Genomic DNA, 25,969 nt, shown 5'->3' with positions numbered 1-25,969 from the left:
TCCCCCCCCCCCCCCCAAACTCAAAACATCATCCCTCCTGCCTTCCTATCCATCCCCATCCCCTCGCTTCACCCAGCTTCTTGCCCACATACACAACATTTGCACACACACACACACACACACACACACACACACACACACACACACACACAAAAGGAAGAGATAGAAAAACTAGGAAGGGAGGCCAATAAGAAAGACACAACCATCAGTGAACTAACAGTGGAATTGAGTACGCTTAGGAAGAAAGTGAGTGAAATGGCAAGTACAGTAGTCAATCACGAGAGTGTTATGGAAGAGTTAAAAAATGACACAGAGACAATTAGGCAAGCAAGCAGTCTTATGGACCAGGGCAGTGATATTGAGGAGAAGGTAACACAGGTGAATGAAGCTGTGCAAAGCTACAAAAATGATGTAGAAACCACGTATGCTGAAATGGTGAAAGTAAAGAAAGACTTAGAAACAATGGTGGAGGAAAAAAGCATTAAAAAGGAAGTGAAAAGAATAATCCAAAACAATCCAAAGTTAGTCAGAGATTCAGTAGAGATAAACAAATCTATAGTAATCACTGGTATAGAAGAGGAAGAAATAAAAAACAAGATCACAAGAGACAAAAAGGAGATGGCAAATGTAATGAGCTTACTGAAAAGTATCAGAGGAAATCTGTAGTAAAGACATAGAGGAACACAAGAGGTTAGGGAAATACGAGAAAAGCAAGACAATACCTCCAAAGGTGACTTTCCAGAGTGTAAACACTGTGGAAGAGATACTAAAAAATGCAAAGAATCTTATGGATCAAGAGGAGTTCAAAAATGTATGGATAAAAAGATGCCTAACACAAGAGGAACTGGAATTACTGAAAGAGAAAAGGGAGGAAGCAAAAACAAAAAATGAGGGAAGATCAGAAGAGGAGAAGAAGAAATTTTTTTACAAAGTAATAGGATTGCAGGTACAAAAGTGGTACACAAACAGGATGGAAGAAAAAGGAGGAAGGTAGTAGAACCATGTCATGACAAGTATATAAACAAAATGATAAAGTTGATGTACTCAAATGTGCATGGAATGGTATCTAAATTACTAGAGATGAATGATTATGTCAGAGAAAATGAACCACAAATAATATGCCTAACTGAAACAAAATTAACACCAAGGATATCCAATGACATACTAAACTTAGAGGAATACAATATATGGAGAAGAGACAGAAATTTAAAAAAAGGAGGAGGAATTATAATATTAACTAAGAAAAATCTAAAAGTCAAGGAAATAAAACTAGATATACCATTACAAGTAGTACTGATTGCAGTAGAGATCAACACATCTGAAGGTAAAGTAATTGTAGCCAGTTTGTACATGCCACCCAGATCAAACACATGGGAAAGAGACGAATATGAGGACCTGGCAGAGAGTACAATTCAGAGTATAAGATCATTACTACATAAAATGGAAGAGAAATTGGAAAGAATTATACTAACTGGGGATTTCAATACAAATATAATTTGGAATACTCTAGATATAATTAGCCAAGAAAGCTGTTGGGACCAAAAGCTCCTGGATCTCGTACAAGAGTTTTTCCTAATGCAACATGTGAGGGAAACCACCAGAAAAAGAGGACTTGATGTACCTTGAGTGCTAGATCTAATATTTACTAGGCAAGAAAATGACATTGACAGTTTAATATATCACCCTCCACTCGGCAAAAGCGATCATGCAGTACTAAATTATAACTTCAGGATAGCATATGACATAGTAAACAGCAATGACAGTTACAAAAAGAGCCTAAACTATAAAAAGGAAAATTATCAAGACCTAAATAAGTATTTCTTAGAAGTTGATTGGGAAAATGAGCTTAGAGGACAAGATTTAAATGCTGTATATAAAAAATTCTGTGAATTTCATGAAATAGGAGTTCAGAAGTACATCCCATAGCACAAAGAAGCAGATAAGAAAATACAGAAATGGTTCAATACAGAATGTAAAAAATCAAAAGAAAGAAGAGATTTGTTGTGGAATAGATAAAGAAGACACAATAGTGAAAGGGCATATAATAATTACAAACAGGCAAGAAACAACTATACAAGAATAAGGAGGGAAGCCCAAAAACAGTTTGAGGAGGATATAATAAATAAAAGTAGTGATCAACCAAAGCTGTTTTACAGCTATATCAGAAGCAAAACCAAAGTAAAAGATATAATACAATCCATTACGGACGAGGGAATCACTTATACACTAGAGAAAGATATCTGTGAAGCACTAAATAAGAATTTCCAATTAGTTTTTACAGAAGAAAAAATTTTTGAGAGGGACTATGTGGAACACGCATGTCCACACATACTACCAGATATACAAATAGCAGAAAAAGTAATACAGGAGGAGTTAAGTAGATTAGACAGAGGAAAAGCAAGTGGTCCTGATGAAATTTCATGTTGGGTATTACGAGAATGTGCAAAGGAGTTAATTAAACCATTATTTTTAATTTTCAAGAAATCCTTGAGTCAAGGTAAACTACCTGATATTTGGAAAAAAGCAAATATTGTCCCCTTTTTCAAGAAAGGTAATAGACAAAATCCACTCAACTACCGACCAGTATCACTGACCAGTGTTGTAAGCAAGGTATTAGAAAAGCTTATAAGAAAAGCTTGGGTAAATCATCTAGAAGAACACAGTATGATAACAGAAAGACAGTTTGGTTTCAGAAAAGGAATATCATGTGTTACTAATCTGTTGAGCTACTATGACAGAGTAACAGACACAATACAGGAAAGGGAAGGATGGGTGGACAGTATCTATTTAGATTTCAAGAAAGCTTTTGACACAGAACCACACGAAAGACTCTTATGGAAACTGTACCATCAAGGAGGAATTCGAGGCAAACTGTTTTGTTGGATGCAAGACTTTCTCATAAAAAGAGAAATGAGGACAGTACTAAGAGGAAACTACTCATCATGGAAAGAAGTGACTAGTGGAGTACCACAGGGTTCAGTGCTGGCACCAATCATGTTTTTAGTGTATATAAATGATATAAACAGTAACACTGGAAATGAGAGCTATCTGAATATGTTTGCAGATGATGCAAAAATACAAAGGAGAATTACTAACACAGACTCTTGTAAAGAGCTACAAGAAGAATTAAATAAACTTCATGAATGGAGTAGTACATGGCAAATGGAATTCAATGTGGACAAGTGTCATGTAATCAAGTTTGGTAAAAGTGGAAAAAGACCTGATTGGGATTATAAGTTAGGAAATAAAACCCTGTACACATCAGAAAGAGAGAAAGACCTAGGTGTGATTATCGATAACAGACTATCTCCGGCTGACCACATGAGCAAGAAGGTACGGAACATGTATACACTGCTTGGAAATATGAGAATAGCATTCACATACATAAATGAAGACATGCTAAGAAGGATAATAACATCATTCATTAGACCAACCCTGGAATATGCATCAGTAGTCTGGAGTCCTCATCTCAAAAAGCATATAGAGAAGATTGAAAAAGTTCAAAGGGCCGCTACAAGATGAATACCAAGCTTAAGGGACCTAAGCCACGAAGAAAGACTAAATAAACTGAATCTACCAACACTACAGGAGAGAAGGAAAAGAGGTGACATGATAATGCTATATAAGTGCATATCAGGGAAGGAGAAAATAGACATAAATGATTACTTAACATATGGAGAAGCATCAGTAAGAGGACACTGCAAAAAACTACATAAGAAGAGAGGTGATAAAGACGTAAGGAAATTCAGTTTCCCAAACAGAGCAATTGATCAATGGAATGCACTACCAAATGAAATAGTGTGTGCCAAAACAATTCACAAATTTAAGGATATGTACGATAAATATGGTTTAAGACACGGGACAGTACGAGCTTGACTCATTCCTGTAAAGATACAATTAGGTAAGAACAATTAGATAAGAACACACACACACAGGAGTCAAAGGAGGCAGACGTCCGACATCGGCGCTCTGTACCGAACCAACACGGCCAGTGGCATTACCTAAATTAGTATCTTTATATGAGTCAGGCTCTGTACCAGGTTAGACTAAATAATTTTTCATTATTAAGAGAAAAAAAAAAAAAAAGTTTAAACAAGACTTGTTCAAACAGAAAAGAGAACCAAGACGAAAGAATGCGCTCAGTCAGCTGAGGTTTGTTTAGACTACAGCAGCACGGGGAATGTAAGTACATACTCTGTAGTTTTAGTATTGCAAAATGGATACATACTTTGGTAAAGCAAATTTGGAAAAGAAAAGGGATAAAGGTAGAAAGCAAAATGATGATTTCTACCAAGAACTGGTTGAAGTGGAGACTCATAATAGACTGGTTGAACGTGTACACAAACTAGAAATGGCTTTCAAAAATGAAATTGATGAAATAAAGAAGCAGATGCACTTGCAAAAGGAAGAAATAGAAAAACTAGGAAGGGAGGCCAACAAGAAAGACACAACCATCAGTGAACTAACAGTGGAATTGAGTACACTTAGGAAGAAAATGAGTGAAATGGCAAGTACAGTAGTCAATCACGAGAGTGTTATGGAAGAGTTCAAAAATGACAGAGACAATTAGGTAAGTACGCAGTCTGATAGACCAGAGCAGTGATATTGAGGAGAAGATAACATAGGTGAATGAAGCTGTGCAAAGCTACAAAAATGATGTGGAAACCACCTATGCTGAAATGGTGAAAGTAAAGAAAGACTTAGAAACAAGGGTGGAGGAAAAAAGCATTAAACAGGAAGTGAAAAGAATAATCCAAAACAATCCAAAGTTAGTCAGAGATTCAGTAGATATAAACAAATCTATAGTAATCATTGGTATAGAAGAGGAAGAAGTAAAAAACAAGATCACAAGAGACAAAAAGGAGATGGCAAATGTAATGAGCTTACTGAAAGATGTATCAGGGGAAATCTGTAGTAAAGACATAGAGGAACACAAAAGGTTAGGGAAATACGAGAAAAGCAGGACAAGACCTCTAAAGGTGACTTTCCAGAGTGTAAACACTGGAGAAGATACATGGCAAATGGAATTCAATGTGGACAAGTGTCATGTAATCAAGTTTGGTAAAAGTGGAAAAAGACCTGATTGGGATTATAAGTTAGGAAATAAAACCCTATACACATCAGAAAGAGAGAAGGACCTAGGTGTAATTATCAATAACAGACTGTCTCCGGCTGGCCACATGAGCGAGAAGGTACGGAACATGTATACACTGCTTGCAAATATGAGAATAGCATTCACATACATAAATGAAGACATGCTAAGAAGGATAATAACATCATTCATTAGACCAACCCTGGAATATGCATCAGTAGTCTGGACTCCTCATCTCAAAAGACACATAGACAAGATTGAAAAAGTTCAAAGGGCCACTACAAGATTGATACCAAGCTTAAGGGACCTAAGCTACGAAGAAAGACTAAATAAACTGAATCTACCAACACTACAGGAGAGAAGGAAAAGAGGTGAATGATAATGCTATATAAGTGCATATCAAGGAAGGAGAAAATAGACGTAAATGATTACTTAACATAAGGAGAAGCAACAGCAAGAGAACACTGCAAAAAACTACATAAGAAGAGAGGTGATAAAGACGTAAGGAAATTCAGTTTCCCAAACAGAGCAATTGATCAATGGAATGCACTACCGAATGAAATAGTGTGTGCCAAAACAATTCACAAATTTAAGGATATGTATGATAAATATGATTTAAGACACGGGACAGTACGAGCTTGACTCATTCCAGTAAAGATAGAATTAGGTAAGAACAATTAGGTAATAACACACACACCTGAGCTGGAATCGGCAATCCCTTTCCCATTGTGACCTCTATTTCCTTACCGAACATTCCTTCCCTCTCCCTAAGGACTTCCCACTTCACCTGTCCCTTGTTTCTCTTCGTCTTTGTGCCGTGATTAGAAATCTGAACAGAATAGGGTTGAGACTGAATGGCTTGTTGTTTGTTACTTTGTTAAAATGTTAAATATAAACAAACAAGTTTGTTTAAATAACTGACGACCTACCAAATAATCTATCATTCTATTTATCTATATCTATCTATCTATCTCTATCTATCAATCTATCTGTCTATCTATCTATCTATATATATATATATATATATATATATACAGTATACAACTTAGAAGTATAAAACTTATATGTAAACTTCAGGAAACTGGCAAATCCCCCCCCCCCCCCTTAGAAAATTCCTGGGTGCGCCCCTGTCCACATCGCCCTGTCCCCTGCCATTTCACTGCCCTGCTCCCAACTCACACCCCCCTCTCTCATATACCTCTCTGTTATAAACTAGGTGTAAGGTGTGGATGTCATGCTGTCTCAGTGTTGCCTCTTGTTATTATCTCCAAAAGATTTTATTCATCTTCAGAGACTTTTTGAATAGGAATGGGTTAGTCAGTACTTTCATTAACCCCTTCAGTGCTACAATACTCACCTTGACCCTTTCACTCACGGTAAGTTTCAGTAAGTTTTCTGGCTCACAATTTTATTCCACTCTTCCTCTCTGCCAGCCCCCATGCACACCTACGAAAACATGTATTCTCGCCTTATTTTTGCCACTTAAACATATATATATATATATATATATATATATATATATATATATATATATATTTAGATATATATAGAGTAATCCCTGTACTTTCCGGACACCCACTTTCCGGACACCCCACTTACTGGACATTGTGTGCCTGGACCTTCGGAACCCAAAAATGACCAAAAAAAGAAAAAAAATCCCTCCAAAAATCCAAATTTTTTCCCATCCGTAATTTGAAATTGCCACGTGGTGCCGAACAGCTGTTTTTTTTTTTTTTTTTTTTTTTTTCCCCCACCCCGACTCTGGACAAAGGCTTCAGGGCCTATATCTTGGGGGCAGTAGCCTATCCCAAGGCCCAGTAGTCCTACACCTCCACATGTCACCACTTCGGTGCTGACACCCACTGTCCATATTGAATACATGCTAGGGCTGTCTCATACAGGACTGGTGTATTGGTATTAGCGGGGGTATTTTTATGACACGTCGGTGGGTCATCTGGTAGATCAGGAAAGTCTGCATTTTATGAAATTCAAATCCTTAAACTGTTCCCTGCCCCAGCCGGGATTCGAACCTGGGTCTATCAGAACCGCAGGCCGCCTCTCTACTGATTCAGCCACCGCCTCCCTGTTACACCATGGACCCTTCACCCCTTCCTTCCTCCCTCCTCCCCTGTCAGGGTTACCATTTGGTATTTTTCATTACCAAATGTGGGCCAATTTGGTAATGAAAAATTCGTTTGGTAATGAATCAGAAGAATGCATTACCAAACGGATTTTTCATATGTATGAGGATACACAGGATGGAGGTGGTAGATTGTTTTCTCTCTCTGATTAATCTGCTAGCCTATATAGCGTGAAAATAATCAACATGCTGTTAATTATAAGAAGAGTGGTAAGCTGGTGGGCTAGGGGTCCCATTGTTTTCTCTCTCTGATTAATCTGCTAGCCTATATAGCGTGAAAATAATCAACATGCTGTTAATTATAAGAAGAGTGGTAAGCTGGTGGGCTAGGGGTCCCAGATCCATTGCCTGGACCTGGGATTGTGCAGTGAGTGGGACCTGTGCTGTGTCTGTCCCCATTTATTAATACTGAAGATGACAATACAACAAAAAAGGGTTCAAAGCAAGCCTGAGGACAGTAAATCACCCATGGGGATGAGGGTGGGTTCATGGAATGTGGGAAGTTTGAGGGGAAGAGCAGGGGAAGTCATTGAGGCATTCAGTAGGAGGTGGGTGGATGTGGCGTGTTTGCAGGAAGTCTGGTACAGGGGTGGATCAGCCAGAAAGATTGTTGGGAAGGACTGTTGCTATAAGTTGTTTTGGCAGGGGGGGACAGACGGATATGGAGGTGTTGGTGTGATGGTTGCGGAGAAATGGGTGGAATATGTTATGAATGTTTTGAGAGTAAGCGATAGGATATTGGTAGTGAAAATTCTGTTGGGAAGAAAGATAGCTGTGATTATATCGGCATATGCTCCACAGGCAGGATTGGATGAATCAGAGAAAGATAGATTTTGGGATGATTTAATACGTGTAGTGGGTGGTATGCGGGATGATGAGATAGTGATTTTGGGAGGGGACTTAAATGGTCATGTAGGTGAAGCAGCCCAAGGTTATGAAGGAGTGCATGGGGGATGTGCATATGGTCTAAGGAATGCAGAAGGGGAAAGGATACTCGAGTTTGGGGAGGCAACGGACATGATTGTGTGCAACACATATTTTAGGAAAAGAGACAGTAGGTTAATTACGTATGAGTCTGGGGGAAATAGCAGTCAGATAGATTATTTTCTGGTTAGGAGGGCCGATAGGAGGTTAGTGAGGGATGTTAAAGTTATAGGAAGTGAGGAGTGTGTACAGCAGCACAAACTATTGATTTGTGATATGGTGCTTAAAGAACAAGTGGTGAAAAAGAGGACTTATGTACCTAGGAGGAAAATTTGGAAGCTGAAAAACCAAGTAGTAAGGGATGCCTTCTATAGCGAGTTGAGGAGAGTGGTAGCTGAACAGGGAGCTGTAGACAGAGGCGTTAATGAACAGTACAGAGCCCTCAAGAACAATTTCTTGAGAGTTACTGATGTAACATGCAGCTGGACAAGAGGACCACCAAGACACAAAGTAACTTGGTGGTGGGATGAGGGTGTAGAAGCTGCAATTAAGGAGAAAAGAAGACTTTTCCGGGAATGGAAGAAGGGTGGTAGCAAAGAGGAATATTTGGCTGCCAAGCATAGGGCTAGGAGAGAGGTATACAGGGCAAAGTCTGAGTCACAGAGACAATTACTTGATAACCTAAATCATGGGGAAAGGAAAAATATATTTAGGGTGGCAGGTCAGGTGAAGAGGGATAATTGGGATATCATAGGTGAGCAGTGTGTGAAGAATGATGAAGGAAGGGTAGTGGTGAACAGTGAGGATATTAAAGATGCATGGAGAGAGCATTATAACCGGTTGTTGAATGAGGAGTTTGACTGGGACAGGGAAGGTTTGGAGCCAGCAGATCCAGTGTCTGGCCCTTGGCCTTTGATTGATAGTGCTACTGTGAGTGAGGCAATAGGCAGGATGAGGGTGGGGAAGGCAGCAGGTGTGTCTGGGTTGACTGCCGAAATGTTGAAGGCCTCAGGCGATATAGGGGTGAGTTTAGTCACTGACCTGATAAATAGGATTATTTATGAGTGTGTTGTCCCAGATGATTGGCTGAAGAGTGTAATTGTAAATGTGTATAAAGGGAAGGGTGATGCCCTGGAAAGAGGAAATTATAGAGGTATAAAGCTTTTAGGTTAGATAATGAAGGTAATGGAGAGAGTTTTAGAAGGTATGATTAGAGAAAGAGTGAATATTGATGAGATGCAGTTTGGGTTTATGCCAGGTAGGGGGACCACTGATGCCATATTCATTGTTCGACAGCTTCAGGAAAAATATATTGGTAGGAGAAGAGATCTTTATTTTGTTTTTGTTGATTTGGAAAAGGCCTTTGACAGAGTCCCTAGAGAGGTGGTGAAGTGGGCAATGAGAAAGCTTGGCTTGGAGGAGTGGCTGGTTAGGGTGGTTATGGCCATGTATGTGGGTGCTCACACCCAGGTGAGAGTGAATGGAGATTTGAGTGATGAGTTTTCCGTGAATGTTGGTGTGCATCAGGGGTCAGTCTTGAGTCCCATGTTGTTTATCATGGTACTTGAAGCCCTTTCACGTGACTTTAGAAACGAACTCCCGTGGGAGTTGTTGTTTGCTGATGATTTGGTGTTGATTGCAGAGAATGAAAGGGAGGCGGAGGAAAGGTTTAGGAAGTGGAGAGATGGTATGGGGCAAAATGGTTTAAGGGTAAATGCAGATAAAACAAAAGTGATGATATCTAGGGTTGGTGGCGGTACTGTCAAAGACAAGGGAGAGTGGCCATGTGCAGTTTGCTACAAGGGCGTGGGAAGTAATTCCATCTTGTGCGGTGTGTGTGATAAATGGGTGCATAAGAGATGTAGTGGTATCAGAGGTAGACTGCAAGATAATGCTGATTTTATGTGTACGGCGTGCCGGGGTGAGCAGGTGGAGATCGTCAGACGTGAAAGGATTGAGCTTGCTGGTGAATCTCTTGAGTGTGTGGAAGAGTTTTGTTATTTGGGAGACATATTGTGTGATGGAGGTGGGGCTGGAGCTAGCTCTGTGGCCAGGGTGAGAAGTGGTTGGAAGAAGTTCAGGGAGCTCTTGCCTCTCCTGACATTGAGAGGGCTCTCCCTACGTGCTAAGGGGTCTTTGTATGCAGCATGTGTTAGGAGTGTGATGCTGTATGGCAGTGAGACCTGGGCAGTGAAGGAGGAAGACATTTTCCGGCTCAGACGTACAGAAATGACAATGATTAGGTGGATGTGCGGTGCGTCCCTGCGTCCAAGGCCTGGAGGGGCTGGGTTTACAATGGAAGAGTTGAGAGGTAGGATGGGACTGGAGTGTATTGGTGTTGTGATGAGGAGGGGTAGATTGAGGTGGTTTGGGCATGTGGAGAGGATGGGGGATAATAATTGGGTGAGGCAGATGAGAAGTGTTAATATTGGGGGTGGGGTTATGAGGGGTAGACCGAGAATGACATAGGACAAGGTCATTAAGTGTGACCTTAAGGTTAAGGGACTGAACAAGGAGGCTGCAATGGATCGTGCAGCATGGAGAGCCGCCATTAGGTGACCAAGGCCGACACATGCAAGCATGTTGGAGCCTTTAAAAACGAAACGAGTGATTACATGAATTTCCACCTGTACATATAATTAGTGAAGAATAAATGCTAGCTTTACGAATTTGGTAATGAATAGTTAAATTTGGTAATGAAAACTGAGGAGTTTGGTAATGTGGCCGTTGTGATCTGGAAACTCTGTTACCCCATCATCAACAGTCACAGCCTAACTCTGATCGAGATCAGATGCTTATCGTAATGGAAGCCACATGTGCTCGTTTTTTGTGAATAGACAGTGAATTAACTGCAATACCTCGCAACTAGACCACACGGGAATTTACAGTGTTGTGCAGTGTTAAGAAATTAGAATTTAGAGCGCAAAGGATTAACTGTGGATTGCAAACTGGCGGTTGAAACCAGTCCAGGAGCCAGGGACTTGTTGTAAGTACCCAGAATGTTTAATGTTGTATAAACTCACCTCTAAAACCTCATTCTCTGGTTCTTTTGCATTTATTTCAGTCTTTTATGTGTGATTTGGGTCTTAAATAGGTGCTATGCATGTCCAGTAGGGAGTTGTATAAGTGTTTTTCTGAGTCAGGGTAGGTTAGGGTCCATAAGTACAAGTCCAGGGGGCTGGGGCCCACTTTCTGGACATGCTTTTGGCCCTATTACATTGGAAAGTGGAGGGATTACCCTCGCATCCAGCATGGTAATATTGTCATGCATGGGTCACGTGTTGGACCAAAAACGTGTTGGACTAACAATAAAGCTTATGGGGAAAAATGAATTATGTCATCAGCCCTCGGAAAAGTCACCCTAAATACCTACCATATACCTATACATATATTGGTACTATTGTAATTATAATAAATGGTACTGTGCTATGAATGATAACTAACCTTTTAGGATAGTGTTGGTGGGCTTGCTGGGAATGGAAGGAGGTATCCAAGGCTGTAGTTAGTCCTACTGGGTCCCCGGAGGATGGCTGCTGGCGTCACTAGCGGGTAATGGCTGTTGCTCCTCCTCAACCTCCCTCATAAATCCTTCGAAATCAAACCTCCCTCATAAATCCTTCGAAATCACACTCAGAATCACTATCTTCGTCCACAGCCATGGAAGGTTCTGCTTCTGCCTGTCCTAGCACTGTAATCCTCAGGAAAGTGCATGCTTCTCACACTGTTGCCAGAGCCCCGTCTCGTGACTGTGGAAAGTGATCGCTGTCGCTGACTCGGTAGAGAATAAGGAGAAGCAACTTTGTTTATAAACTGGTACGCACGCCGATGAGAAGGGTTTCAAAATGATTGATATTTATCCTAAAATATTAATATATATTCAGTGTCAGGCTATATGTTCAATGCTGTAGTATGATATATTCTCTGTCAAGTCGCCTGGGTTTTGGTCACACTGTTTTCCCCGTCGTATGTCGGCAGGAATCCATCCAGATGAATTCCAATTGCCCGTGGTATTGTCGGCAATTTTACCACGTTACCGTTCCGATTTACCATCGTATCCTCAGCAAACCTGGTATGAAGTGCCGTGTGATAGCCTTCGCCTTCCAGGATCTTGTCTTAAGTTTTTTATTATGATCACGTTGGCGTCATTCATGTCGTAGGCCTTGGCAGTGTCAACTTTCATCTCCCCTTTCTTCTTCCTCTCGATGCTTTCTAGCTTGGTGACCTAAGGGAGGTGCCGACGCTTCTTGGGGTTCTCAGAAGGCTTCCTAGTCATCGTGAGCAGGGTAAAATGCAGTAACAAGGGCAGAAAATGCAGCAAGAAAAAAGCACCTTCCAATGCAATTATGCAACTGAGTGGCTCTGTGGCTGGAGAAATGTAAACAAAACATAACGTGACACCAGAGGCGTTTTTAATTGGGCGGCATCATGATCACGTCACGATAGCGGGCGGGGAAGGCTACTTGATCAGAAGTTTTTCATTGGCTATCATCATCATGGGAATGTCCAGTATGGCCGTGTTGGACCGGGGGTGATCGTGCTAGAGTGAACTCTGCGGATTTGGCCCACTTCTTGGAGCTCTGTGCGTGTTATGCTAACACACTCGTGTTGCAGTAATTAAATCGTATTAAATAATACTAATTAATTGCTCACCGTGCTGGACTCAAATCATGCTGGACTAACGCGTGCTGGACGCGAGGGTACTGTATACATATACTGTATACTGTAAATATATATATATATATATATATATATATATATATATATAGTATATATATATATATATATATATATATATATATATATATATATATATACAGTATATATATATATATATATATATATATATATATATATATATATATATATATACAGTATATATATATATATATATATATATATATATATATATATATATATATATACAGTATATATATATATATATATATATATATATATATATATATATATATATATATATACAGTATATATATATAAGCAAAGACTTCACTTCACCGTGAAGATATGTATGCAAACTAACCACAGGAGAAATGAATGGAGCAACAGTGAGTACTTTTATATATTACATCTTCAGACAGAGTGAGACAGAAACGTAGAGGGTAGAGGTCTTTTATGCACACCTGCAGCAGGTAGTGGCACACAGAACAATGGATGACCTGAATTTTTACCTGTGGCTTACCTTAGGGTCACCTGCAGCAGGGAGTGGAATACAACAAAGGATGACCTGATTCTAAAAATGCACGTGAGAAAGGAGGAGAGAGTAGGAGGGGAGGAAAGGGGAGTGGGAGGGAGGGGGAAGGGGAGAGGCAGGAGGGAGGAAGGGATAAATACTGCTGCTTAACTTAAGACCTAGAGGATTAATGCTTGGTGTGTCCCACACAGGTGTGACTACACCACCAGGAGATGACAGGAACAATCACATGTTAGTCTGGGGGATACTGCTTTAAAATTAATTCAGTTAACAGTTTATGACACTTAAAATGACCATAGCTCATGTTTACATTCTATTCATACGTGCCAGAAATTAGGCAAGATTCTATTACATTTCTTTCATCTAAGCTTTTTGATCTTGCTAGAATCTTGGAGCCTGTCCAGTCAATATGGTGATCACTGGATGCTTTGTGCTGAAATAAACCACTACTCTGTTGGGCTGTCCTTACACTGTATTTATGTTGTGAGATTCTAGTTTCCAAATCTTTTCCAGATTGTCCTATGTAAAATTTTTTACAGCTTTTTCACGGGATTTTGTAAACAACGTCTGAATTACTGAAAGGGCTGTTCTTGATGAGGGTGTTTTTGATGGTGTTCTCATATTTGAATACTACTTGTACATTGGGTTTCCTCAGTATGTGAACAACATCAAGAAAATTTTCATGGGAGGGGAGGACAAGCGTTCTTTGAATGTTCTGGCACTCAGGCTTATTAGTTTTCCCTTCAAGGAATCGTTTCTTGGCTGTATTGTGGCACTGAGTTAGTATGCTTTGTGGATATTTTAGCTTCTTTCCAATACTCTGAATCATATTTAGTTCATCATCTAAAAATTCTGTGTCTGTAATTCTATACTGTATGCTCTTAGGTACATGGATATGAACACAGATCTTTTTACATTAATATGATGGTTTGAATAGTAATGAACATATGACATAATATTTGTAGGTTTTCTGTATACCTTAGTCTTCAACACATTTTGGTCCCTGATAACTTTTACATCCAAAAATGGCAATTCATTATCCATTTCCATCTCATGAGTAAATTTAATCGAAGGAACTAGCGAATTTAATTGCAGGAGAAATTCATCAATGGGATGACTGTTAGGCCAGAAGCACAGGATATCATCAACATATCGGAGCCAAACTATGTTTTGCTCTCCAAGTGGCTTGTAACACTGTTGTTCCCTGTTGTAGGCACTATCTCTGATTCATTTGTACAAAACAATGAGGATTTGGTAAGAAAGTTAAAATCTCTAAATGGTCAGCTTTGATGTTAAATCATTATTCACAAATGTCCCTGTTGATGATGTTTTAACTTTCCTGCCAAGCATTCTGGGTAGTTACACTGATGGCATTCCCTCTGAAAACATTATCAAACTAATTAAATTGTGCATTGTGAACTCTTCTTTTACCTTTGAAGGTAAATTTTACACAGAAAAATTTGGTATGGCCTTGGGTAATCCCCTCTCCCCAGTTCTGGCAAATATTTATGTGGAGTACTTTGAGAAACATTTACTGACCTCCATAAAGGAGCAAAACATAGTTTGGCTCCGATACGTTGATGATATCCTGTGTTTCTGGCCTAACAGTCTTCCCATTGATGAATTTCTCCTGCAATTAAATTCGTTAGTTCCATCGATTAAATTTACTCATGAGATGGGCCAAGATGTTTTGAAGACTAAGATATACAGAAAACTTACAAATATTATGTCATATGTTCATTACTATTCTATCTATCTATCTATCTATAGCCCAACGCCCTAATCCCGCAAGGGGTGGCCGCAGACAAAACGCCTCCAAGTCGCTCTGTCACCCACCATTTGACTACCCTCTCCCCAACTCACCCCCCCCTCCCTCATATACCTCTCAACTCCATCCCTCCACCTCATCCTCGGTCTGCCTCTCCCTCTCCCTCCCTCCACCTCACCTACATACACCCTCTTAGTCAGTCTTTCATTCTCCATTCTCTTCACATGTCCAAACCACCTCAGTGTATTTCTCCTAATCTTCTCAACCACATCCACATCCACCCCACATCGTTCCTTCACTTCTTCATTCGTCAACCTGTCCCTCCACGTCACTCCACATGCTCCTCTCAAGTAACTCATTTCCACTGCTCTCACTCTTGACTTGTTCCCCTCTTGCAAGGTCCATGCCTCGCTTCCATACGTCAGGGTAGGGATCACAATACTATCATGCAGTGACTTCTTAACTTCCATACTCACCTCCCTGTTTCTCATCACTGCTTTCAGTGTACCAACGACCCTCCTTCCCTGCTGTACCCTTTCATGCACTTCATCCCCCAAAGTTCCATCCTTACTCATCACACTACCCAAGTACTTGAATGCACTCACATTCTCCATATCCTCACCATCCAACCTCACTGTACACTCTGTGACTTCATTCCTCTCAAACACCATAACTTTACTTTTGTTTACATTAACTTTCAGATTCCTCCTCCTACACACTGTCCCAAATTCATTCACCAAACCTTGCAACTCCCATTCATCTTCACTCAGAAGTATTGTATCATCAGCAAACAGCAACACCAGAAGCTTCCAAACCTCACCCTCATTCATTAGAGCCACCCCCACATCCACTGCCCTACCCAGCACCTCCTTTACAACCCCATCCATGTATATATTAAACAGCTATGGAGACATCACACAACCCTGTTTCAGTCCCACATTGAGATCAAAGAACTCACTCAGCTCACCATCCACTCGCACCGTAACCCTAGCTCCCTCGTACATACTCTTCACAGCACTCAACAATTTCCCCTCCACTCCATATATTCTTATTACCTTCCACATACCTTGCCTATCTATTCTGTCATAAGCTTTCTCCAAGTCCATGAAGGCAGCATACACTTTCCTTTCCTTCTCTAGATACTTCTCCACTAAACATCTTAGAACAAATATCTGATCTACACACCCATGTACCAAAGAGCAAACTGTATAGAATTTCAGACCCAGAATTTTTAGATGATGAACTAAAAATGATTCAGAGTATTGGAAAGAAGCTAAAATATCCACAAAGCATACTAACTCAGTGCCACAATACAGCCAAGAAACGATTCCTTGAAGGGAAAACTAATAAGCCTGAGTGCCAGAACATTCAAAGAATGCTTGTCCTCCCCTTCCATGAAAATTTTCTAGATGTTGTTCACATACTGAGGAAACCCAATGTACAAGTAGTATTCAAATATGAGAACACCATCAAAAAAACACTCATCAAGAACAGCCCTTTCAGTAATTCAGACGTTGTTTACAAAATCCCATGAAAAAGCTGTAAAAAATTTTACATAGGACAATCTGGAAAAGATTTGGAAACTAGAATCTCACAACATAAATACAGTGTAAGGACAGCCCAACAGAGTAGTGGTTTATTTCAGCACAAAGCATCCAGTGATCACCATATTGACTGGACAGGCTCCAAGATTCTAGCAAGATCAAAAAGCTTAGATGAAAGAAATGTAATAGAATCTTGTCTAATTTCTGGCACATATGAAAAGAATGTAAACATGAGCTATGGTCATTTTAAGTGTCATAAATTGTTAACTGAATTAATTTTAAAGCAGTATCCCCCAGACTAACATGTGATTGTTCCCTGTCATCTCCTGGTGGTGTAGTCACACCTGTGTGGGACACACCAAGCATTAATCCTCTAGGTCTTAAGTAAAACAGCAGTATTTATCCCTTCCTCCCTCCTGCCTCTCCCCTTCCCCCTCCCTCCCACTTCCCTTTCCTCCCCTCTTACTCTCTCCTCCTTTGTCACGTGCATTTTTAGATTCAGGTCATCCTTTGTTGTGTTCCACTCCCTGTTGCAGGTGATCCTAAGGTAAGCCGCAGGTAAAAATTCAGGTCATCCATTGTTCTGTGTGCCACTACCTGCTGCAGGTGTGCATAAAAGACCTCTACCCTCTACATTTCTGTCTCACTCTGTCTGAAGATGTAATATACGAAAGTACTCACTGTTGCTCCTTTCATTTCTCCTTTCAGTAATTCAGGCGTTGTTTACAAAATCCCATGTAAAAGCTGTAACAAATTTTACATAGGACAATCTGGAAAAGATTTGGAAACTAGAATCTCACAACATAAATACAATGTAAGAACAGCCCAACAGAGTAGTGGTTTATTTCAACACAAAGCATCCAGTGATCACCATATTAACTGGACAGGCTCCAAGATTCTAGCAAGATCAAAAAGCTTAGATGTAAGAAATGTAATAGAATCTTGCCTAATTTCTGGCACATATGAAAAGAATGTAAACAAGAGCTATGGTCATTTTAAGTGTGAGAAATTGTTAAATGAATTAATTTTAAAGCAGTATCTCCCAGACTAACACGTGATTGTTCCCTGTCATCTCCTGGTGGTGTAGTCACACCTGTGTGGGACACACCAAGCATTAATCCTCTAGGTCTTAAGTTAAGTAGCAGTATTTATCCCCTCCTCCCTCTCCCCTCTCCCCTTCCCCCTCCCTCCCACTCCCCTTTCCTCCCCTTCTACTTCCTCCTCCTTTTTCACGTGCTTTTTTTTAGAGTCAGGTCATCCTTTGTTGTGTTCCACTCCCTGCTGCAGGTGACCCAAAGTTAATCCGCAGGTAAAAATTCAGGTCATCCATTGTTCTGTGTGCCACTACCTGCTGCGGGTGTGCATAAAAGACCTCTACCCTTTACGTTTCTGTCTCACTCTGTCTGAAGATGTAATATACGAAAGTACTCACTGTCGCTCCTTTCATTTCTCCTGTGGTTAGTTTGCATTCATATCTTCACGGTGAAGTGAAGTCTCTGCATATATATACATATATATATATATATATATATATATATATATATATATATATATATGCTATAAAAACTGCATTATTTGCCAATGTTTGTTCTAGCCGACAAGCAAAAAAAGAATACGGAAAAGTTCGAGTAGTGGTACATTAGGCCAGTGTGAATAAACATTCTAGAACGTTAATCTCACTTCCCAACATCATAAGTCGAATGTTTTCGCTCATACCTCTAATTGTTATTACATGTTTAGAAAGAGAATTTCATCAGCTTTCTAATACTGTTGGTGGCTTTTTGATACAATTTTTTGTTTTCTAGAAAATAGCCAAAAACTAAAAGTACTTACCTACCAGGAAGTGATTTTTTGTTCACGGCGCTCTAGTGAAGTTTTCTCACAGATATTATGTTTTTATTTCATCAACGTGTGTAGAATTTCATGGGCTTTCTCATGGGCCTCATAGTTTCCTAGTAAATCACTTAAAACTACATTTCATTTACTGTCATGCAGCACCTTTTATTGAGACTAGCACTACGCAAATGATTCAAGATACTGTATTCCTCTACGAACACTCACTGCACTATATATGTATATTTCAGACAAAACTGTATGTAATCTATCACTGTCTTAGTACGGTGCAATACATTTCATTCAAGTATGTGGCTGTGTGGCATATTTGACGCCTCGCATTCTTCCACTGTTTGCGGTAACTCAGAGAATGCACACAATATATTTCTACCAATATTTCACACAAAACCATATGATATATATCACTATCACATGATTCCAGGCACTATATCTGTCACACAATATAAACACTTGTTTCACTATATAGGTAAAATACTCGTATCATTTGGGGCAGAGTGATGCAGAGTGGCAAATCCCTCTATAGCAAACATGACTCCTGCCAAGGCCTAATGACTGATAACGGGTCCCAATACTTTACGAACGCTATATGTATGTTCCATAGACACAGTAACTTCACAGTATACAGTACAATCCCAGTTAACCGGGCGGCTTGGGGAATTTACCTTCCCGGTTACAGATTTTTCCCGTAGTTCTGATATTCAAATCTATACAAAGGCGATCATTATCACAGCAGTAAACACAATTCAGGTACTCACCACTCACATAAGGGGCACACTAAGAGATTCCACCTGAAATATTGCCTCGTAAACACACACCATGATCATAATGCACGTGCATGCAATGCCTTGCAGTACCGGTACTGCAAAATGCACAAGTCCATTATGTTAACTACCGATTAATTTCTTGTATGTACTGTACTCATAAATGTGGAAAACTAAAGAAATAAAATCCTGAATATTTATTGGTAAATTATCACGACACCTGTGTCCTCACATCAGCTTTGTTTATGGTCCCGGCCCCGACTGACCTCCACCATTCCACCCTTCACCCGCCACCAATCAGCTGTTTTGCACAAAATAAAATACATGATGTACATATGAAGTCTATTTACTATCTACTGCCAGATGCCATAATCCCATAAGGGGTGGCCATTTGACTTTGAGTTATTGGTTTTATGGGGAGGGGCACTAACCGTCCACCAACCCACTTGTTGACACGTAGGGAGCACGTATGGGTTGGTTATATGGTTACCACCCAGCGTTGTATGTGGTTTCTTGGGTTACAGGAAACCATTTGGCTTGTCACTCAATGTAAAGCCACTTGTAAAGGAAAGAAGAGCAATAAGATGTGACAGGAAAGATGGGAGATATAGGAAGAGAGGAGGGCAGGTACAGAAAAAGAATGATAAAGGCTAAGGAAGAAGTAGGCAGCACTGCATCAAGTGAGTGGATGATGGTCGCCACCACCTACCACCAACATATGAAGTGCAAGCATATATATATTTTTTTCTTCCAACAAAATAAACCTTCATTCCTATTAAATTTTTTTTTTTTTTCACCTCTGCCAGCATACATGCGTTCTAAGATGAATTTATGTGGTGCAAGTTAGAATCGGTCCGTTAGGAAGAAAAACACCGGCGTTTGCTGATTTGCTCTCTCCCGAGATGTGTGGTTTACAAATTCCTTGCCTGTCTTTGAAACGATTTAACCATCCAACACTGAAATCACATTCGACTTCTGTATTCATTTTACTGTGAAACTGTCTTGCTTTTTCTTGTATAAGAGGACCAGAAATAGGTGCTCCCCAAGATCTTTCTAAGCAAAACCACTCGAACGATGAAGAGTATGCCTTTTTTCAATGGACTTACTTGTCTCGCTTTTCATGAAAAATTCATTGAGCTTGGATGCTTGGGCGTGATATCATAAATCGTTGGATTTCCTACATTATATTCGGTCATCAGTGTTTTATTATGTTTGCCTTTTTCAAGTTTATTGCATATGTCCAGCTTTTGTTTCAAAGTAAGCACGACACGCTTACATTTAGTTTGCTCTTTAGTAGGCATTTTGGAGTGTTGAAATTACCGTCCATCAGAGCAACACAACAGCAAGAGAGCTTGTTTACTGTCTGGTGGTAAAAAAGCAGACTGGTGATTTGTGGAAATTTTGGAGGATGACTGAATTCAAGTAGGGGAAAGAGGGAAGAGGAGGGCTGGTTAACAGGATTTACTAGGGATTTACATTAGCCAGAAATGCCTTCACCTCGCTTAGTCTGACTTCACCCAGCCTCACGTGACACGATAAAATGGTGGTTTGGCGGTCCATTCAAAATGGCGCACAGTTATAACTTACTGACGTTTTTACCAGCCCTTGAATTTTCCCGTTTTTCTGAGTATTCCATTTGTCTGGATACTGGATAGCAGGGATTGTACTGTATTCACAAACACTATACAATAACGATATTTCAATCATGGCTTCTGCCTTGGGCAGGACACGGAAAATGGAGGAAGTTTAAAGGGACGAGGGACGGAGCACTACCCTTCCCCCTGCCTGGTGGTGAGAGACTGTGGAATACCGATTCATTCTGCCCCATGCCAGGACCACTGGGGTTGTTAAGTGCTTACTTTGGACACTAGATTGGCCTGCAAGGACACACTAAAAATTTGACGCAAATTGGCCGGAAACCTATTTTTTTTACAAATATTTTTCTGTGTTAGAACGCAGTTCGCGTCTTCGTGTTTTGACCAGGATAAACCCAAAGAACGCTAGTCACGTCTTCATTTGCTGATGGGTTAAATTGAGTAACTTGCTAAAACCTTCAGAACTTTCTTACACAAAGGCATTAGAATAATCAGTGAAACATATATAAAAATACATTTGATAATATGTATGAAAATGTAGATATGGCATTGCACCATAAACCACCGGAAGAAAATCGAGGCATTAAACATACATGTAACACCGTCCTGCATTTTTTTTTCTTACCCCAGTATGTGCCATTATGGTGCGTATAAGTGCACCCAAAAAGTGTCATGATAATGGTATAACTGATGTGATTAACCATAGAATGCACAAAAATATGAAGAAAAAAAAATGTTGGAATTGGGTAAAATGTCCTTTAACTACCTTGAACCTGTTCAGATAGTTTTTAGTGCACTGCCATCCCAGCATCATTGTACATTTTATAAAATGTATGTACAGTAATCACTCTAATATCCGGACGCCCAATAACCGAACATCCCCACTAACCGAACCTTATCGTCCTGGGATCAAACATTCCCAAAATGGTCCGAAAATCCAAAAAAATTGGAAAAAAAACCGATTTTTTGCCGTCCGTAATTTGAACTTGCCGCGCGCGCCGCGTGAGAGCATTGTTTTGGTTCGTCAGTCCTCCGACGTCCGATAGAGCGCCGCTGCATCCTCCCCACTTCCCGCCTGTCTCTCACCGCGACTGGACCTGCGCTCTTCGTCATGGCTGCCCACGTGCTCGCTTTTGTGGTGGTGCCGTACTTGCTGCAAGGCCTCCTGCTGCTCTCTGCCCTACTCTTAGTGTGTGTGATGATGGCCCCGCCTCCTGAGAAAAGGAAGAGAGTGGTGTTGACTCTGGAGAAGAAACGGGAGATATTGGAGAAGGTTGATGCGGGTTGGTCTTCCTCTCGCATTCTCCGCGAGTTCAACCTGGCCCGGTCGACTTTGTTTGATATCAAGCGTTCCCGAGACAAGCTCATGCAGTACACGGCTGACTTCTCGTCGAGAAGCAAACGCAACGTGGAGAGGAAGGTTATGTTTACTCCCAAGTATGCAGAGATCGACCGCTCCACGTTGATTTGGTATCGACAGCAACGTGCAGCTGGTGTGATGGTACGTGGAACGGAGCTGAAGGCTGCTGCTGAGAAGTTTGCAAGGCTTCACGACGCCCTAGACTTCAAGGCATCCGAGGGTTGGCTCTTCGCGTTCAAGTTGCGACATGGCCTTACTAACCGTAAAGCACATGGCGAAGCATTGGACGCTAACGAGATGGAGTGGACGAGTTTCGGCACAAGGTGAAAGGCTTGATCGACAGGGAGGGCCTCACTCTCGGTCAAGTCTATAACGCTGACGAAACTGGCCTATTCTATCGCTCGGTGCCAACGAACACTCTCGCCGATGAGACGGAGAAGCGTGTACCTGGCCGCAAGCTTTCTAAGGAACGGATATCTGCTTTGTGTTGTGCCAATGCTAACGGCATGCACCGGCTTAAGCCCGTTATTGTTGGCCGTGCAAAGCAGCCTCGGTGCCTTCGTGGGGTGATGGATGTCCTTCCTGTCGTATGGTACCATTCTTTGAAAGCATGGTTCACAGCTGTGATTTTCAAAGACTGGTTTCACCATCACTTCGTCAAGGAGGTCATACATTACCAGACGAAGACACTGGGAATTCCTCGCGACCAGGTAAAGGCTCTCCTTCTCCTCGACAATGCACCTGCCCACCCGTGCGACAAGGACTTGGTTGCTGAGAATGGCCGTATTAGGTGCATGTTTCTGCCACCTAATACGACTGCTCTCATTCAACCAATGGACCAAGGAGTGATCGTGGCAACAAAGCGCCTGTACCGTCGGAAGTTCCTGGACGAGGTGATGGTGGTTCTCGAGGACGAGGACGAGCGCAGGGAAGGACGTGACACTCGAGGCAAGCGGACTTTGGAAAACCTTCGCCGCTACAACATCAAGTCTGCGCTGTACAACTGGGCTAGTGCATGGAAGGAAGTCCTCTGTGAAAACTCTTGAAAATGGTTGGTCTCGTCTGCTTCTCGGAACAGATGTGGAGTACGATTTCCTAGGGTTTGACGTGGATGACTTCCATGCACGGCTCGTACGCACGACGACGATGTTGATGTGGACGATGTTCATGAGTGGTTGGACGACGACGAGGGCGATCCTGGGTATCAGACGTTGTCTGATATCGAGATCGCGTCTTCGGTTGCTGGTGTCAGTCCCGAACTTGAAGATTCCGACGACGAAGGCGATGATGATGCAGACTCCGCCCAGCAGGACACTACTCCAGCCATCCCCAAGCTGAGCGCACTCCGGGAACATCTAGAGTTCGTCCTAGACTACCTGGAACACCCGGACTGCAACAGGGAGATGGGGCCCTTGGGACTCGTGGAGGAAGTGCGTGCTTTCCGGCAGCGCATCATCAATCGCCAGAATCGTCGGTCCTTGCGTCAGTCAACGATTGACAGTTTTTTCAGGCCCGTGACCCCCGCTGTGCCAAGCCCTGGTTCCACTCCGTTGCCTCCCCAAGACAGGCCCTCATGCTCCGAGCCACAGCCCAGCACATCAGCTACAGTGGAGTCACCGCTCGACGTGAGTTTGCGGCTGTCTTCAGAGTCTTCTGTAGTCGGTACGCCATCACCACTACCCACCGATGCACCCCTTGGACGCCTGCCAGTGATACTCTCGGGCTCTGACAGTGAATAAACAGCAAGAACTTCTCCACTAGACCACACGGGAATTTTGAGTGTTGTGCAGTTAAAAATACGGTGTGTTGTGTTAAGTTTTTCAAGTTGGGAGAAAAGACTAAGTAGAAAAGAAATTTAACATAACTAACCTTCTTTGTTTTGGCTTTGGAAACTTAAAAAAACTTGGGAAAAGTTAATGTGCAACACTTAAATTTAATGGAACATTATTTGGACTAAAGTGAACACTGTGAAAAGAACGGACTTCTGTGTGTTAGTGACTAAGTTCAGTGCAAGACTTCAGGAAGAGTGTAGTGCAAGTGCTTCAGGAAATCGTTCTTACTGTCAGAGTCCGAGAGGAGGCGGTTATTCATCGAGGTGGCCAGGGACTTGCTGTAAGTAGCCAAAATGTTTCATGTTGTACTATTTTCCATACTATATTTACCAGAATGTTTCATATTGTATTTTTTCCCATACTATACTTACCAGAAAGTGTCATACTGTACTTCTTTCCATACTAAACTTACCTCATGCATGTGCAGTAGGAATGGGTTTTTCAGAGTTCGGTTAGGTTCGGTTAGGTTAGGTTCGGTTAGAGTCCATAAGTACCAGAATGTTTATTAATGTATGAACATACTTCTAAACCCACATTTTATGTGTCTATTGCATTTATTTCAGTCATTTATGTGCCTTATTGGTGTGATTTGGGTGTTAAATAGGTGCTATGCATGTCCGGAGGGAGTTGTATAGGTGTTTCTCTGTGTTAGGGTCCGTAAGTACAAGTCCATAAGCTGGGGCCCAATATCCGGACAAAACCAATATCCGAACCTACCGATGGCTCTATTGATCCGGATATTGGAGTGATTACTGTATGTTTATATCTGTGGCAATTAACGATCTGGAAAAAGTATGGTATGACACAGTAAACTGAAATGGATTATGGGAGGTTTTGTGTAGGTATGGTGACACAGTAAACAGAGGTGGATTACAGGAGGTTTTGTGTATGTATGGTTTGGATGGAAACCTGTTAATATTATTAATTGTTTTTCATGATGATAACAAAGCTTGTGTAATGGTAGGTGGGTGTCTAAGTGAATGGTATATCAATGTTGGAGTGAGACATGGTTGTGTGATGCCCTCATGACTTTTCAGTATACAGTATATATGGATGAGGTTATGAGAGGACAAAACTTAAGTTGTGGAAAGACTGATAAGGATGGTAATAAATAAGAAAGTGTGGAGTATCACAAACTTGACGTACAGTATGCAGATGTTGCTGTTATTTGCCAATACTGAACAACAACTTTGCAGATTGGTGAAGAGTTTTGTGGATGTTTGTGAATGTCATACTTTAAAAGTAAATGTAGTTACAAGCAAAGAGGTGGTTATTGAGAGGGAAGGTGGCTCCCAACATGATGTGATGGTGAGTGGAAAGAGACAGATTGGTGAGGGAGCTTAAATACCTAGGTACAGTGACAGGGAACAAAATGTGCAAAAGAAGTGAAAAATAAGGTAGCTCAGGGAAGAAAATGGCTTATGAAGGGTTTGATATGAAAGAAAGGCCTGAGTGTGGCAGCTGCAAGAAGATTCCATGAAGGAGTTTAGTGCACTCATTAACAGATGAGTTAGTGGTGGGTGGGGGTGCTCACCATCCACTCACTCGATGTAGTGCTGCTCTCGGGTATCTGCCCTTTCCTCTCCTCCTTCCTTCTTTCCTTCCATCCTCCTCTGTCTTTCTTTCCTTCATTCTCTCCTTGTCCTTCTGCCTACGTGTGACTTTATACTCCCTCTTCTGTCTTCCTTTCCTTCATTCTTTCCTCTTCTTTCTGCCTGTGGGTGACTCTACACTGAGTGACAAGCCAAATGGTTTCCTGTACACCAGGAAACCATTTACTATGCTGGGTGATAACCATATAACCAAATTTTGGCACCTGGTGGTTTAGCAAGTAATTACAGCGCTCCAGTCGGATTGAGCTGGTGAAGGTTTATATCCAAGGGATGGTTG

The 25,969-nt window shown here is 41.2% G+C and overlaps 1 protein-coding gene across 1 annotated transcript in view; it reads left to right on the top strand.

The window, feature by feature from the left end:
* LOC145414620 (uncharacterized) overlaps positions 1 to 25,969 on the top strand; it is a 784,070-nt gene that overhangs the window by 518,094 nt on the left and 240,007 nt on the right. The window lies entirely within an intron of this gene.

This window comes from Coenobita brevimanus, chromosome 100 (assembly GCF_032717465.1).
Source record: "Coenobita brevimanus isolate Jiangsu-jjx chromosome 100, ASM3271746v2, whole genome shotgun sequence".
Lineage (NCBI taxonomy): Eukaryota > Metazoa > Arthropoda > Malacostraca > Decapoda > Coenobitidae > Coenobita > Coenobita brevimanus.
Note: the sequence above shows the minus strand (reverse complement) of the source record. Positions and strands in the feature narration are given on the sequence as shown.